This window comes from Haliotis asinina, chromosome 3 (assembly GCF_037392515.1).
Source record: "Haliotis asinina isolate JCU_RB_2024 chromosome 3, JCU_Hal_asi_v2, whole genome shotgun sequence".
Classification (NCBI taxonomy): Eukaryota; Metazoa; Mollusca; class Gastropoda; order Lepetellida; family Haliotidae; genus Haliotis; species Haliotis asinina.
In genome coordinates this window covers 42,390,087-42,407,169 of record NC_090282.1, presented here as the reverse complement: position 1 = coordinate 42,407,169, position 17,083 = coordinate 42,390,087, and positions in this window count along the sequence as shown.

Sequence of the window (17,083 nt, the reverse complement as noted above, 5' to 3'; positions counted from 1 at the left end):
AATACATACATAGTGGATATAGGAATCGCGTTGTGTTTTCTCAACAGGTTAACTTTAAACTAATGCAATGCAATACATAATTTACAGATCAAGGTGTTTATCATTTAGTGCTGTAAGGTATATTTCAAGCTGTAAATAATGATATGAAAGTCGAGCAATTTTTTTAAATTGTGGATGAACAAAGAGAGTCACGCCAAACCTGGGAATATATATCACGGATTCTTTGTGCAAAAGTGCCAAATAGAAATTTATATTTTTTCTGCATCTTGCTGTATCCATATGAACAACATATGAAAAACCAGTTGTGAAAAGTAATTAACGCGCATCTGACACCCATGCATGTTTACAATTTTCATCAAGTTTTTTTTATTAATAAATAACACTGGTAAGGATGGCGGTGTAATTCCATTCTTAATATTTTTAACCAAAACTTTATGACACGCATTTGAGTAGACACGTGCGCGTATCTACCACACCCGCCGGCCAATATTGCCTTATTTGATGCACACTTGCAAGTATTTTGAAATGATTTTAAGTATGTAGTTTGAACCTTTTCTGTGCATCTATACTATACTGAAATCTGTATGACCTCCTTTGAACTGCATGCTCTCAGCCCTTCACTTATCAAACCAACCTGCTCGATACTGTTCTCGGACGTTTGTAATCAGTGTGACCCTTGGCCGATTGAAGATTGTGAAATTTGGTCGGTCTGTAACGTTTCCATATTTCAATAAAATATACTGTCATAAAATATGCTAAAACTTTGTGCGTTTTCCCCATGTTAATATGTGCATATAATTATTTGAGGTTTGATATCAAGAAACCAGAAAACACAAAGTAATATCGAAATATGAATTTGCTATACATGTAACAGACAGGCTTGAATTACAATGATGTCATGTGAAGCTATCAACAGTCACCACTGAGGTCAATTATCGCAATATGACCACAATAAATAGAATCAAATACCGTTTATCATTTACCTATTCTAAGTCCTTTTAATCAAAATCATACATTGTGCTCCTCGATTCAAAGAGTTTCGCGATTCTTTCTCAGAAGTCGATCAATCAAGATTTTAACACTTAACAGCTCAGTACATCTTCCAGAACGTTTCATATTGCAGATGTGTAGAACATTTCCAAATGTACACTGACCCAAAAAAGAAACGCATAGCTGAAATCTCATTTTTAAAGTAGATTTTTTCGGAAAATATGGAATGGAATGACAATTAATGTAAATATTAAGTGTTTTTATAGTCAATACAACCAAAACAGACAAACAAACACAACCTCTGGTGATTATTCGCCACACCACAGCACCTTGAAAACGCTTTGTATAATCTGCATGTGGGAAAATCTGAAAGCATTATGCACGTGCAAATGCAGGATCTCAATCTTGATTATGATGGCTATAAAAGGGGACAGGTCCTGTTGCGATTCATTCTTCGAATTTCTTTCTATGCGACGCGAAAAATGCCAAGGTTAAATGAAGAAAACAGAAATAGAGCCATTGGACGTCTGGAAGCTGGGGAAAGTCAGTCATCAGTTGCCAGACGTCTGAATGTGAGGCAGAGCACGATTTCCCGTCTCTGGCAACGATACACGCAACACAACTCGACCAGAGACCGTCCAAGGAGTGGGAGACCAAGGGTGACAACTCCAGCACAAGACCGCTACATCCGTGTGCTTCATCTGCGTAATCGGGCCGTCACTGCTACGTATACCGCTGATCACGTTCCTGGGCTGCGTAGAGTCTCTCCACAAACCATCAGGAATCGCCTAAGAGAGCATGGAATTCGACCTATGCGACCTCATGCAGGACCTGTTCTGCATCCCCATCACCGTCGTGCACGTCTTCAGTGGTGCAGGAACGTTCGGGCATGGAACCTCTTGAATTGGAGGAGGATCTGGTTCAGCGATGAGTCACGTTTTCTGCTGTACAGACATGATGGAAGGATGCGTGTTTACAGACTTCGAAATGAGAGATATGCTCGACAGTGCGTTCGTGAGGTCAACAGACACGGTGGTGGAGGTGTAATGATGTGGGGAGGCATATCTATGAACGGCAGGACACAGTTGGTGCATGTGCAAGGGAATCTCAATACTGTACGCTACCGGGATGAAATTCTGAACCGTCATGTTGTTCCTACAATTGACGCTAGAAGGGAAATTTTCCAGCACGACAATGCAAGACCGCACACAGCACGCATTACCACGGATTTCCTTGCCAACAACAACATTACAGTTCTTCCATGGCCCTCAAAATCGCCGGATTTGAACCCAATTGAACATTTATGGGACCAATTGGGTAAACGGTTACGACGTCGACAGCCGCAGCCACAGACACGTCTACAGTTGGTGAATGCGTTGCGAGATGAGTGGAGAAGAATCCCACAAAGGCGGATACGACGTCTTATACAGTCAATGCCCAGGCGATGCAGAGCAGTGATTGATGCCCGTGGTGGTCACACCAGATACTGACTTTCTAACTATGCCATGGAAAATAGAGACGCTTAATACCACTGTGAATGATTGTATCTGTCTTGACACACATTTGTTAATACCCGTGTGAATTATCATTGCTCAAGTTCCATTACTTTTTGTGCAATTTAAGTTAATAAATCATCTCTCATAACATTGGATTTTCACCTATGCGTTTCTTTTTTGGGCCAGTGTATGTCTAAAATGGCGTCCAGTGTAATAATAATTATTCCGTACTTCATTTCTACCACTGATGAACTGTTGAGTAGCGTTTGTATGTGCTGACTGGCGCAACTGGTGTGATCGAGGTTCCTTCTGGGAATGGAAAGGTTGTTAATTCACATTCCATGGGTAGAAAATGAAATCGCAGTAACCCTCCATGCAGAAAAAAATAAAGTTTAGACTTTAAAACAACCAGCAGCCTATGTGCGGAATAGTGTGAAATTCCAAACTTTGTTAGTTAGTCGGTCTGGCTATAGTCTAGCCCGTAAAATAATTCACTAACCCGAAAATTGAATGTAGACACGGAATTCATCATCAAACTGCTAATATAATATGTCAATCCATAATCTTTCATGATTTAAAAATGTGTTATAATTTAGAAGTCGGTGAGAGTGAAATGTTTGCAATATGACACCGTAAAGGTCAACTTGCCAGTCTGGCCAGTGACTGTTTAGATTTACTGACCCGACTGGACTTTCATAACCACTGGCTAGCGGGTGGCTATTTCGCATACTGCCAGCAACCTGACTTCACCCAAACGCACCCCCCACCCAGCCATCCCACGTTCCCCCTACACACCCACCCACCCCACGTTCCCCATACACACCCCAGCGTTTAACACACATCCCACCGCACACATGTACCGCACTCACGCAACACACACAAACAGCCAACAGGCAAAAAATACCTTTCTCGAAGTTTTTTCTTTCCAGAAAGGGTCAGTGTTTTAAATGAATCATTTTAATGTATGTTAAACATTTTCAAATACGTTATCAGTTGTTGCAAACTGTTATCCTAAAATACATAGTTGTAATGTTGCCCTCCCAGCTTTATATCTTCAATCTGTTTTTATTTATTCATCATTTATCTTCTCCTCATATGCTGGGTGATGCTGCCAGATATTTCAGTAATATTGGACATACATATGGGTGGTCTTAGGTATGTGTATCTTTTGTTGTATTGTATGTGTTTTCAATGTTAATATGAAACCGCGTTCAGCAAAGTTCCTTAGGGACAAAAAAGTGTTTTTATCTTGTCTTCTCTTAACATGTCCACCCATCGATGATCATAAGATATTTACAGATTCGTCTTCTTGTTTTACGTATAACGGTTTATATATGTCTGCATCGTTGTGGAAGGTGCCTTACCGCGAGTAGCTCGCTCCATAGACTGCTTACTGAAGTCGACAAAGCGACATCCCAACTCAGTCACCATACAAATAGTACGGGTCACGCAATGTTTACAAAGGAATAATTTTGACTGACAACTCATAGTCAATGTATTACAACAGTCAGTGTTAACCACAAGTGTAAGGATGGGACAGTCATGTGAGTATATAATTATTTGAGAGGGGCTTGATATCAAGAAACCTAGAAAACACAAATATGGGAATATGAACTTGCTATATTTGTATTACAGCCGTTATGGACGGACGTGTATAGCGATGTCATGTGACGCTATTAACAGTCAGCGCTGAGGTCGATTGTCGCAATATGGCCACACTAAAAAATCAAATACCGTTTGTCATTTAACTAGTTTCTATTTCCTTTTAATCGAAATTACATGTTGGGGGGATTCAGGGAAAGAACTGATCTCATGCAGCTTGGGCTGATCATAATAGCGAGCAACAGATCGTGTAGTCATGTAGAGTTGATAGACTAGTGCAGAACGGTGTGTCGACGCCGTGCTTTGTTGTGTGGGGTCGTGATGCTAGAATAGCACAGACGTCATGTCCGCTGAAGGCTAGAGCATTTAGACTGTATACATTTACGAATCAACGCAGCGTCACAATGTAAACTCATGCAGCATGTATTATTGATGTATTATGTATTATCCTTCCTCATCCCACACATACCAAAGATGTCACATTGTCAACCCTGGATACAACTGGTGTACGTGAAGAATTAACAAAATAAACTTGAAAGTTCATGACATGACTTGATCTGTGACGTTGTGTTGTGCGGGTTCGTTTGTATTTCTCCTTCCAAAAATTAGCTAATTAGATTTATAAGAAATAAATTATACTAGTTTAAATGGCATTATGTGTGCAGTACTGGAGCGGTGGGGTAGCCTGGTGTGTAAAGCTTACTCTCGTCACGCCGAAGACCCGGGTTCGATTCTCCACATGGGTGCAGTGTGTGAAACCTGTTGCTGGTGTCCACCGCCGCGATATTGCTGGAATATTGCTAAAAGCGGAGTACAACTACTCACTTACACATGTGTGGTCGTACTTTCTGAACATGATACAAAGGAATTTATTGAGCTCCGGGTGTCTGAATGCTGCCTTTAACCGAAGATACAGTAGTCGGACAACAACCTGTACATGATGTGAATGCCTTTTCCAGTTTCTTGGAAATGTGTTCGTGTTACAGTTTCTTCCGTTGGAAGGTGTACGAGAAGAGCACAGAAGAACCAGCAACGCGCAGCGGAACAGCTAAGGAAATTGTCCACCGAAATGAGACGATTTGAAGATGCAAGCTACTGGGCCAAAATGGCGAAGGAGTTTCCAAATTTAAACCTGGGTGCAGTGTTTGCGGCAGGGACGCGTGTCGGGCTTTCTGCTACTATGCTTGGACTGGTCGGATTGGGCATTGGAGTATTGTCCCTGACAACGTCTTTTATTAACTTCAGGGTAAGCAGATTTGAACATTCAAACATCTTTACGTCACCAACATCTTGGCTCAACCAGACATATCCCAAACCTAAAAAGAAGACTTTTAACTTTTGATGCCCATGTTGTTCTACCACTGTCTTCTAATGATTTGAGCATATGGTGGCTTTGGAAAGGCCAGTTGTAACAATCTACCGTCATATAAATAAGTTGCAGGGGCAATCTGCCATGTCATTTATCTTTAGTGGTTACAACTTCCGACCGGAGAGCTGCGTCATACCGAAAGACATTAAAATATGATGCTTGTTATTCCCTGTCTGGGGTGGTTGGTTAGCCTAGTGGTTAAAGCGTTCGCTCGTCACGCCGAAGACCCGGGTTCGATTCCCCACATGGGTACAATATGTGAAGCCCATTTTCTGGTGTCCGTCGCCGTAATACATGCCACAAAGCGTAAAACTAAACTCACTATACCCTGCCTGGCGCTCGGCATTAATGGGTAAAACAAGGACTGGTCAGTCAGTATAATGTGTCTGAGTCGGGTATACATGCTTAACTGGGGCATAGTATCACAGTGAGCTAAAGTGATTTTAAGTATGGGCCAGTACAAGCAGCCACACATACACACGCGTGCAGCTCGTCAAATGTCCGAAATAAGTTCAATTACGACGTTTAACATCCATTTTACACCGCTTCACTTCATTTTCCAGACAATAACCCCTTTTGTGAATGAGGCACAGACTGCTTTGAATAAACTCGACGGCGACCTTAGAAGGCTTGTTAAAGAACTGAAGAACAGTCTTGACGAAAATGACGTTGCTAACATTGAGCGTGGGGTAAGAAACGGAACAGTAATTACTATCACAAGTCAGCGACAGCATGCTAGAAGGGCTGTAGCAGTTGTCAACCGGACAATAAAGGCGTTGAAGCTCTTTGAGCAACAAAATCATAGCTATGGTTTGTCAGGAATTGTTTCAAGAGCATTAGATCATCTAAACTCATGGTTTCATCCAGTCGCTGGGGAAACAGGCCCTTTACTTCAAGTCGCAGAAGTCGTAGAGTGTTGCTTGAGGGGCACTTACAACGTGACGACAGCTGCCGATCTCCTTGATAGTTTGGCAGACATTCTTGAGAGGTAGTTCCGTTAGTTTACATCTTAACAAAGAAGCTTTACCTGAATTGTCTAACTTAAAAGATAATATCTTTTCGATTGCTTCACTTTTGTACAGTGTCGAGGTTCATCTCGTTAAGGAAATTTAGACTCTTTCACATTGTACAACAAACATTGATATGGCACTTATATATAATATATAAATATATTATGAACGTGTCTGCCATGGCATCAGTTAGCCCAAGGCAGTATTAGGAATGACATGTCTTTGTAAATTATCAACTTCTTTGTTGCACAATAGCGATGCTTCAGTAGAGATACTTATACAGTTTGCAAGAATGGGCTGATGGATTGTCACGTGTAGACTGCGATGGAACTGTTTGATAGGCATTCTAGAAGTTGTAAGCTTACCTTCTTAATTGTTTAAGTATCCGTGTAAGCATCCATAAAGAATTATCATGACAAGTGGATGGCAAAATGGGATTCGTTAGACCATACTTCTCCCATGGATTGGCGAACAATGAAATACTGTGTTTCCATGACCACAAGACGACACCAGGCAACAGAACTGTAAATGATGTCTGTCCAAGTATAATATGTTTCGGGAAATGTAGTGACACTCAAATTCTGACATTCTGTATGTTGCGTTGCGTACTTTGTACGAGTGTGAATGTTCTGGTCCACAACGCGTTTATCGTTGGATGCACTCAATGTGTCAGAAGGGCTATATTGTAGATACAGAGAGACTGTTCAATGTTTACTTCATATTATAGATCCTGAAGGAGTAAACTATCGCAAAAAGCGTAATCGAATATATGCACCTCATAAACAATTAAGCAACAGCTACTTTCAGTGTAGACCCGTGAAGGTCCCGTGGTAGAATAGGCCTTCGGCAACCCATGCTTGCCATAAAAGGCGACTATGCTTGTCGTAAGAGGTGACTAACGGGATCGGGTGGTCAGGCTCGCTGACTTGTCTGACACCTGGTCCAGACTCGATTGTTTACAGATCGCCGCCATATGGCTGGAATATTGCTGAGTGCGGCGTAAAACTAAACTCACTCACTACTTTCAGTGGAATATCGTTATCAGTCTCGATAGCAATTTTTGTCGGCATGTTACTGAAAGGTTCATATTCAAAGAGTATATAGCCTTTAACGACTGTCGAAGTGATTTGTCTGATAACATTGACAGCATCACCCGAACACAAGCACCCTTAGAAACAACATGCAAAATGTGTGGCAGGAATGTGCTTGACACCTACCAATAAACCACCTGTAACCATTTCTCTGCTAAGTTCATTTCTATGGATGATAATGCCCGAAAAATAGTTGTTAATGATATAAGGGTAACTTTCTTTTCATGATGAGAAGGGCTTATGCAAATCATAACACTCCGAAAAATAGCGTTACCGTCATTATAGCTAAAATGAATTTTCAAAAATATAAAAGAAATAACGGTATCTGGTTTTGAAGCATTCAGTGCAACCTACGAAAGACGGCGGTCGCTGAAAACGGATTCTCTTAACCGTTTGTCACCCACTACATGTACTCAAATAGGACAATCGCTCCCTGGTCCCTCTTAAACACACTCAGAAACATCCCCTGATCTTGTAAGTCCCCGCGGTCCCTAGTCTGGTGGTCTACCTTCAGTTGTTGGCGATCTATAGCCTGTTTTATATTGTTTTGTCCATATCATGATAATAGTTTAACTTTAAACGCTAGTTGTAATCATGCTGATTGTGATATTCTAGTTATTTTACTGTCCTTCATCGACAGGTTTTAATGATACACAATATTCCATTTCAGTGTTAAATGTACTCGTTACGATATGGCTGAAATATTGCCGATGTGACGTTAAATATTACCTCACTCACTCACGGAGGTCAATGGCACACTTGAAATATGGACATGTCATAGATGACGTCAGTATTAAGAGATCAGCAACATCGCACTTATGCACACTACTGAAAGGTCTGAGGTTTGACTCAAATCTGAGAAACGCATTTCACAGAATAAACTGAAATCGACAAAAGAATTAAACAATAGGGGACAATTTGAGTTTGGTGGATAGATTACTACCTTCAGCAGGCTTTTCAGAGAGAATGGCAGAACATTCCACAACAGCAACTTTAATTTTAAGGCTCATTCGGTCAATGCAAAGACGTGTAGAGGTTTGCATTCATGATTCTCATGGTGGTCATACTCGTTACTGAACACGACAAAAACTGACTCGAACTTTAATGTTAACATTTTGCTTCATCAATGCAGCACATTTTGCACGACGGTTTCACGGGTACATACCTTTGATGATTTGTATGTTCATTATTGCTCTTTATAGCTAAAATGGATAGAATTATCATGAAAACGACCGCTCGTTATCAGAAATGAGCGGTCCACTGTAACTTGATAACGCCCGCAAAATGCTTGACGACGGGCCATTATCAAGCCCGTTGTTAGGTGACGGTCATAAGTAGCTCAGCTGTTGAAGTTCAATCACCTACGGCTCGAATGAACTTGGGTTCATTATTGACCATATATCTGGCTCACATTCGTCACGTGTGCCTGTGCCATTATGCACTTTTCTGCTTGTGCCATCCATAACGATTGTGCCATAAATGACAACATACAGCAATGAAAATATCGACTTGAAGTCTAACGTTGTTGATCACTGATCGCTGGTAGTACGAGCAAAGGTCAAGGTCGAAAGTCGTCACTTTCAATAGTGACGTCATCTCTGTTGTTCTATGACGTGACTATATTTGTAAAATGTGTGTCAGTGACCTCCGTCGTTTTGTTGTTGGCAGTAAATGCTTCTAAACCGATGCCGCTGTTTTTATTATTCTTTTATAAAAAATTCTATTCATTTTAGCTATAATAACGGTAACGCTATTTTTCAGGGCATTATCATTGGCAGAAGCCCTCGGTCTTTTCAACTGCCCCCCTTCGTCGGGCAGTTAATGAAAGACCTCGGGCTTCTGCAAATGATAATGCCCTGAAAAATAGCGTTACCCTTATAACATCATGATTTCATTTCATTGTTAATCGTGTGTACATACGTTTTACTTTCTATTGCATCATTCCATTGCCTTTTCAATAAATGAGAACGTAATGAGACTACAAATTTGTGTTACTCAACTCCTTACTCGTCAGGACCAAAGTATGTATGACACATGAGCTGTTACGATCAATGGAAACACGACAGCACCTGTACACACGAATGTATTTACAGTTTTTCACGATATGTGATTTGACTTGAAGCTTGGGTGACAGATGATATCCCTGAGGTGAGGTCATCGATGGCCTTTGTACTGTAGATGGCGGTTGTCCAGAACGAATTCGATCGGATCTGGAAACAGAATGCACATACGTAGAACACATGCAGTGTTTACTACGATTCTGGTTTCAAGGTCACGAGAGCTTTTCTTGGGTGTCCAGTGACCCAATCCAACCGACAGAGTAGTGATGGTGTATCATCAAGAAGCAAATGGGCACAGTACTGGATCAATCTTTTCAAACAGACCCGTGAAGATTCGGATGAGAAATGTAGAATAGCCTAAGCATGTCGTTGAGGCGACTATCGATCGGGTGGTCAGTCTCATTGACTTCGAGGACACATGTCATCGTATCCCAATTGCGTATATCGATGCTCATGCTGTTATTTACTGGAATGGCTGGTCCATTATTTACAGACCGCCGCCATATGGCTGGACTATGACTGAATGCGACGTAAAACTAAACTCTCTCACTTTTCAAACTGATTAGAGATCCTTATTAATCATGGATAATAATGGAAATGTTGCATTCACGACACCTCAGCTGTAGTGATAAAACAACAACTTTGAACTGACTGATTCTTAGCTGATTTGGAGACGATATAGCGATGGCTCAAATAAGTCACAGTAGATTTGAATTGGACTATTACAAGCTATAAATCAGCCTGCATGAATAGTATTGAAAACACACGCACTGACTGTACGAGATAGTCGTTGTCGGCATGCTCCTTGGATACAAACAAGCAAACCCCATATGGTCTTCTGTGCGAAAACACGACATACAAACCAGTCTGGAATTTTGCTATGTATGGTAGTAAACAAGACAAGAGTGTGCGATCACAAAAAAGAAGCATGTATAAGATTTCACACTAACTTTGACGGTGTAGGTTTTGACTTGTTTAGGGGCACCCGTGGCGAGCCACCTCCTCGTGGTGGGTGCTGGGTAACGCCAAGAGCTCGCCGACACCCCCGTAGTGGACCCGGGGGGATATTTGGTCCACCAACCCGTTAGCCGTGGGTTGCGGCCCTGTGTCGGCGGAGGAAGGGATCCTGGTGGTTGAGGGCAATAGGAGCTTGCAACCGTGTTCCTGTTGCTCAATACACCACTTTGGCCCTTACTTCGCCTAGACGGGTGGTCGAATGGGCCCGGTTCGACCAATCGGCTGGTCATGCCAAGCCCTGAGCATGGGGTATGATTATATTTATCAAAGCACATACACCATTTGGAATTGTTGTAAATTTGGACTTGGCTTTATAATCTAAAACATTTTTGAATTTAAAATATGTTGCTCTGTATTTTGCCTAGAGTCCTATGCCAGAAGGCGATGGCTCATGGGCCAATCTGGTAGAATTATTAATCTTTTAATTCTTCTGCTGGAGTATATCATCCGGGTATCCTTGGTGCTGCAAGCTGGAGGCCCGCTTGCTTTAGCATTGTCCTTGTGATACTCCGTGGTGGGTGGGGAGCTCGGATGATGAACCATATTACCTTAACCATGGCCTACGAAATACCACTTAAAAAAACAAAACGTCCACTTGATATTGACCCTGTTGATACTGACCTGAGACCATCTGCATCGATTGAATATTGGCCACGATTCATTGTGATTGAGACACCTGACAAGACACCGTTAAAACTGAACCCCTTTGCTGTGTCCAAGGGTATTCAGGGTATTGCAGGGGAGGTGAAAAACATTAGACGCTTGCGTTCGGGTGCCCTGCTAGTTGAATGCGGGAAAAAACAACAAGCAACGAACCTCATGAACATAAAATCTTTCGTGGGCATTCCGGTCACGGTCTCTGCTCACAAGACCTTGAATACAAGTAAAGGTATTGTGAGAGATCGTGATCGATTGTTGGATGATATGTCGGAACTTGATATAGGATCTGAAATGAAGGATCAAGGTGTGCTCTATGTCAAGCGCTTTTCAACGCGGAGAAACAACGAAACCATCAAAACGAATACGTACCTGTTTACTTTTTCATCTCCAAATGCACCCAAATCAGTGAAGGCAGGCTACTGTAACATTCCAGTTGATACGTACATCCCCAACCCGCTCAGGTGTTTTAAATGCCAGAAATATGGACACGGTGTGAATACTTGCACATTGTCTGTTGTGTGTGCTCACTGTGGTGAGAAGACACACACAACAGAAGATTGTGACAGTGATTATAAAAAATGCACCAATTGCTCAGGCGACCATTCGTCCTTTTCTAAACAGTGTCCTATTTGGAAAGAGCAAATGAGATCAATAAAATAAAATTCACTCAAAATATCTCCTTTTCTGAGGCCAAAAACTGGTAAAGAGATCTGAACTTTCAGAAAGTTATGCTACAGTAGCAAAAACATCATTGGGGTCTAGTTCTAAAACAACGTCAACCACAGGCTGTCAAACTACCTTGACTTGGGTCAATTGCGACTCTCCACAACATTTGTGCACTGCTATATCATCACAGACTGAGGAATCACTTCCTAATACCTCAAAGACTTCGTCTGATCATAAATCAGCATCTCAGTCACACTCAAAGTCTCAATCTACAGCTGAGAGTCAACAAACGGTGAAAAGTAAACCGAAGCCAAAGCCTGATGCTTCAAAACAACAAAGTGGCAGAGCTCCTAAAGGATCACAAAATAAAATTCAATTGTACAATAAATATGGGTCTCTTGAAGAAATGGACGTATCTGAAAATGTCCATTCTAGGGCACATAGCTTGTCGCCCTCCAAAAGAGTGCGGGGTAGATCCCCAATAAATCCCCCTAAAAGATAGTTTATTCCAATAATATTGTACAGTGGAACTGCAGAGGATTGAGGACTAATTTACATGAATTACAGCTATTAGTCCAAGATTTCACACCTTCAGCGTTATGTCTCCAAGAGACATATTTAAAGCAAACAGATACATTTGACCTTCGTCATTTTAATGCATATCATTGCTTTTCACCCCCGGGTGATAGGGCCACTGGAGGATCATCCATTCTAGTCAAACAAAACGTTATTCAAAGCCCTGTTTCACTTAATACTAATATGCAGGCTGTTGCAGTGAGAATTACTTTACATGTAGCGTTTACGCTATGCTGTCTTTATATTTCACCGTCTTCGGCTTTTGCCAAAACCGATCTTCAAGCTCTATATGATCAGCTCCCGAAGCCCTGTATTATAATGGGTGATTTAAATGGGCACAACCCACTCTGGGGTAGTGTTAATACAAACACTAGAGGCAAATTGTTGGAGGACTTTTGTTCTGACAATGACTTATGTATTTATAATGATGGTTCCAACACATATTTACACCCTGGTACAGGAACTTATTCTGCTCTCGACTTGTCATTGACAAATTCCGAACTATTAAATGAATTCGAATGGTCCGTCCACGATGACCTCTGTGGAAGTGACCATTTTCCTACTATATTAAAAGCTGTAACTCCATCTGATGTTCCTCCATCATCAAGACGGAATTTTAAAAAGGCTAACTGGCCTTTATATGAAACACTGTGTGCTGAAAAACTTACACCTGAACGTTTTATTGACGTTCCCGATGCTATTAAATGCTTTTCGGATGAACTGAATTCCATAGCTGATGAGTGTATACCAAAGTCCTCTGTAGTTCCACACATAAGAAAACCATGGTTCAACGATGACTGCAAACAAGCTAGGAAGGCAAGGAAAAAAGCAGAACATTATTTCCGTCGCCATCCTATGGTGCATAATTTAAATAAATTTAAAATTTTAAATGCTAAAGCACGGCGTACTTTTAAACAGAACAAACGCCATTCTTGGCAAAATTATGTATCTAAAATAAATTCTCGGACACCCATGTCCAAGGTATGGAACATGGTCCAGAAAATCAAAGGTAAAGGTACTAAATCTACTGTCCATCATCTTAAAGATGGAGATCAATTACTTACTGATAAATCTGATATCGCAAATAAATTGGGAGAAACACTCGCTAAACACTCTTCCTCTTCTAATTATTTACCTAAATTCCAGCAGTATCAAAAAGAACAAGAAAAGAAAACTATTAATTTCAATTCTGATAATGGGGAAGATTATAATGAAACGTTTTCTATTCATGAACTCCATACTGCTCTTGATCAGGCTCATGACACTGCTACTGGAGCTGATAACATACATTATCAACTCCTGAAGCACTTACCAGAATCCTGCCTAGAAACTCTCCTAAATATTTTTGATGATATTTGGACATTGGGTAACTTTCCTCCGTCATGGCGTGATGCCATAGTAGTACCAATACCTAAACCTGGACGTGATCATACGGATCCATCCAATTACCGTCCGATTTCATTAACAAGCTGTGTTTGCAAGACCATGGAACGCATGATAAATAATCGACTTGTTTGGTACTTGGAAACTAATAACCTTATCACAGATATACAATGTGGTTTCCGCAAAAACAGAAGTACTGTCGATCACTTAGTGCGTTTAGAATCATTTGTTAAAAATGCACTGATTAACAAACAACACGCTGTGTCTATCTTTTTTGATCTTGAAAAAGCATATGACACTACTTGGAAATATGGCATTTTACGAGATTTACATGACTTCGGCTTGCGAGGTCGTTTGCCTGAATTTATTGCCAAGTTTTTAAATAACAGACAATTCCAGGTCCGCGTGGGCTCTACCCTGTCTGATCATTACAATCAGGATCAGGGTGTTCCACAAGGCAGTATTTTGTCAGTCACTCTTTTTAGCATCAAGATCAACAGTTTATCTAAAGTTTTAAACGATTCAATTGATGGGTCGTTATTTGTGGATGATTTTAATATTTCTTGTCGTGGTAAAAATATGCATACCATTGAACGGCAATTGCAGTTGTGTTTAAACAGGATTAATAAATGGTGTCTAGAAAACGGCTTTAAATTTTCTAAATCAAAAACTAACTGCATACATTTTTGTCGAAAATACAAACCACATAAAGACCCTGAACTGTCTCTAGATGGGACGCCCATTAAGGTTGTGAAGGAAGCCAAGTTCTTGGGTCTAATCTTTGATTCACACTTAACGTTTTTACCACATATTAAATCACTTAAAAGTAAATGCCTGAAAGCTCTTGACTTGTTGAAAGTGGTTTCAAATTCAAAATGGGGAGGGGATCAAGCTACCCTTCTCCATTTATATCGATCACTCGTTCGTTCTAAACTTGATTATGGCTCCATCGTCTATGGTGGAGCCTGCAAAAGCAATCTTAAACTTCTTGATCCTGTCCATCACCAAGGTCTAAGACTTTGTCTTGGGTCCTTCAGAACTTCACCTATTGACAGTCTTTACGTTGAGGCCGATGAGCCATCTCTTGCACAACGCCGTATCAAATTATCTTTACAATATATCATAAAACTATACTCTAACGAATCTAACCCTGCATATAACTGTGTCTTCAATCCCCTTTATGAGGATTTGTATAGCAAAAAGTCTTCTCTTGTTCCACCTCTTGGGCTCAGAATAAAGCCGTTTATTGCTGCTGCTGGTATTGAGCTGAACAATATAGCTCCTTCCCGTCTTCTTTCCTCTCCCCCATGGCAGTTGGTTAGGCCACAGGTTGACCTAACATTAACTACATTTAAAAAATCAGAAACTAATGAATTACAGTATAAACAAGAATATAATCAATTGAAACATACATATAACAATTACAAATCCTTATTTACAGATGGGTCCAAGGACGGTGGAGCAGTAGCTTGTGCTACTGTCATTGGATCCAGAACAATATCTTCTAGATTACCAGATAATAGTTCTATTTTTACAGCAGAAGCTAACGCCATATTAACAGCTCTTAAATATATTCAAAGACACCCTAAACGTAAACAGTATATAATATATTCCGACTCTCTTTCTTGTCTTCAGGCTATTAAAAACATTTCTTGTAAACATCCGCTTTTAATTGAAATTATTGAATTGTATAATACTCTTGCTACTGGCCAATACGACATCGTCTTTTGTTGGTTACCCAGTCACGTAGGTATTTCTGGGAATGTGATGGCCGATCTTGCTGCCAAGGCAGCACTCAACAAATCTGTGACACCACTTCTTATTCCATACTCTGATTATAAAGCCAGCATTAGAACTTACATCCGTGATCTGATGCAGAAGAAGTGGGACACCCAAGTGGGCATAAATAAATTACATGCAATAAAACCCTATATTGGTTACACCTACTTGGGTTGTCAGTCCAGATTTGAAGAGGTCATCATGCGACGATGTCGTATTGGCCACACACGATACACACATGAATATTTGCTTAAAGGTGAAGATCCTCCGTTTTGTATCCCTTGTGATGAAAGAATCACAGTCAAGCATGTCTTGCTTGACTGTGTGGAATATTCCATCACAAGGGATAACTTTTTTAAATCAAGAACTATGAAGGATCTTTTTAGTAATGTTAGTGCTCATTTAATCATTGCATTTTTAAAAGAATTAGAACTGTTACATGACTTGTAAATAGATTACTATTTTATAATTGGAAGTTGAATTATCAACTTAAGATTGTTAGTGGCTGTATCCTCGAAGGGGGTTGAAGTACCGTAAAATTATTGTCCTCCTGAGAGGGTACGTAAGTCCAAAAACAGTATAAGTCAGATTTAATCTTCCACCTTTTAATCGTAGAATATATGTCATTTTAAATTGTGGCTAATCTTGGATACAGTCGCCAGCAGCTGAGGGGATGGTGTAAACCCAGCTAGGGACCATGCAGGTAGCAAACGTACTGTAAGTCCCCATGGCCCCTAGTATGGTGATCTACCTTCAGTTGTTGGCGATCTATAGCCTGTTTTTATGTTGTATTGTCCGAATAGTGATATTAGTTTTATCTTTCCACACTAGTTTTAATCCAAATTGTGATATTCTAGTTGTTTTACTGTCCCTCGTTGACAGGTTTTTTTAGTATCCATATATTTCATTTCAGTATTTAACGTTCTCGTCACGATATGGCTGAGATATTGCCGATGTGACGTTAAATATTAACTCACTCACTCACTCACTTGTTTAGGTATTAGAATGTAGGTCAGTTCCTCGAGAATTGATAGCATATATTATCCGTAACATGCTGTTGTCAGTGATCAGTCTTCTACGCATTATGTAAATAAGTGTAGATCATCAACATAGATGTTAACCGCCGCTTAAAGGACCACTAAACACAATTTTTGGTACTCTTTTTATCACCGCATATGAAAGACTTTTGGTTAGTCATAAACAAAACACCATTTTCTTTATTAAAATAAACTTGTGGTTAATTAATACCAAGCGCTTAAAAGTTGCTTAAAGCCGTCTGCTTCTCTCTCGCCCGCAAACGAAACCGCAGACAGGTTACGTAACTCTGTCGCCAGAGCCCTAGAGTGACGTCATAGAAGGAACGGTTTCCAGTTAAATGTATAGA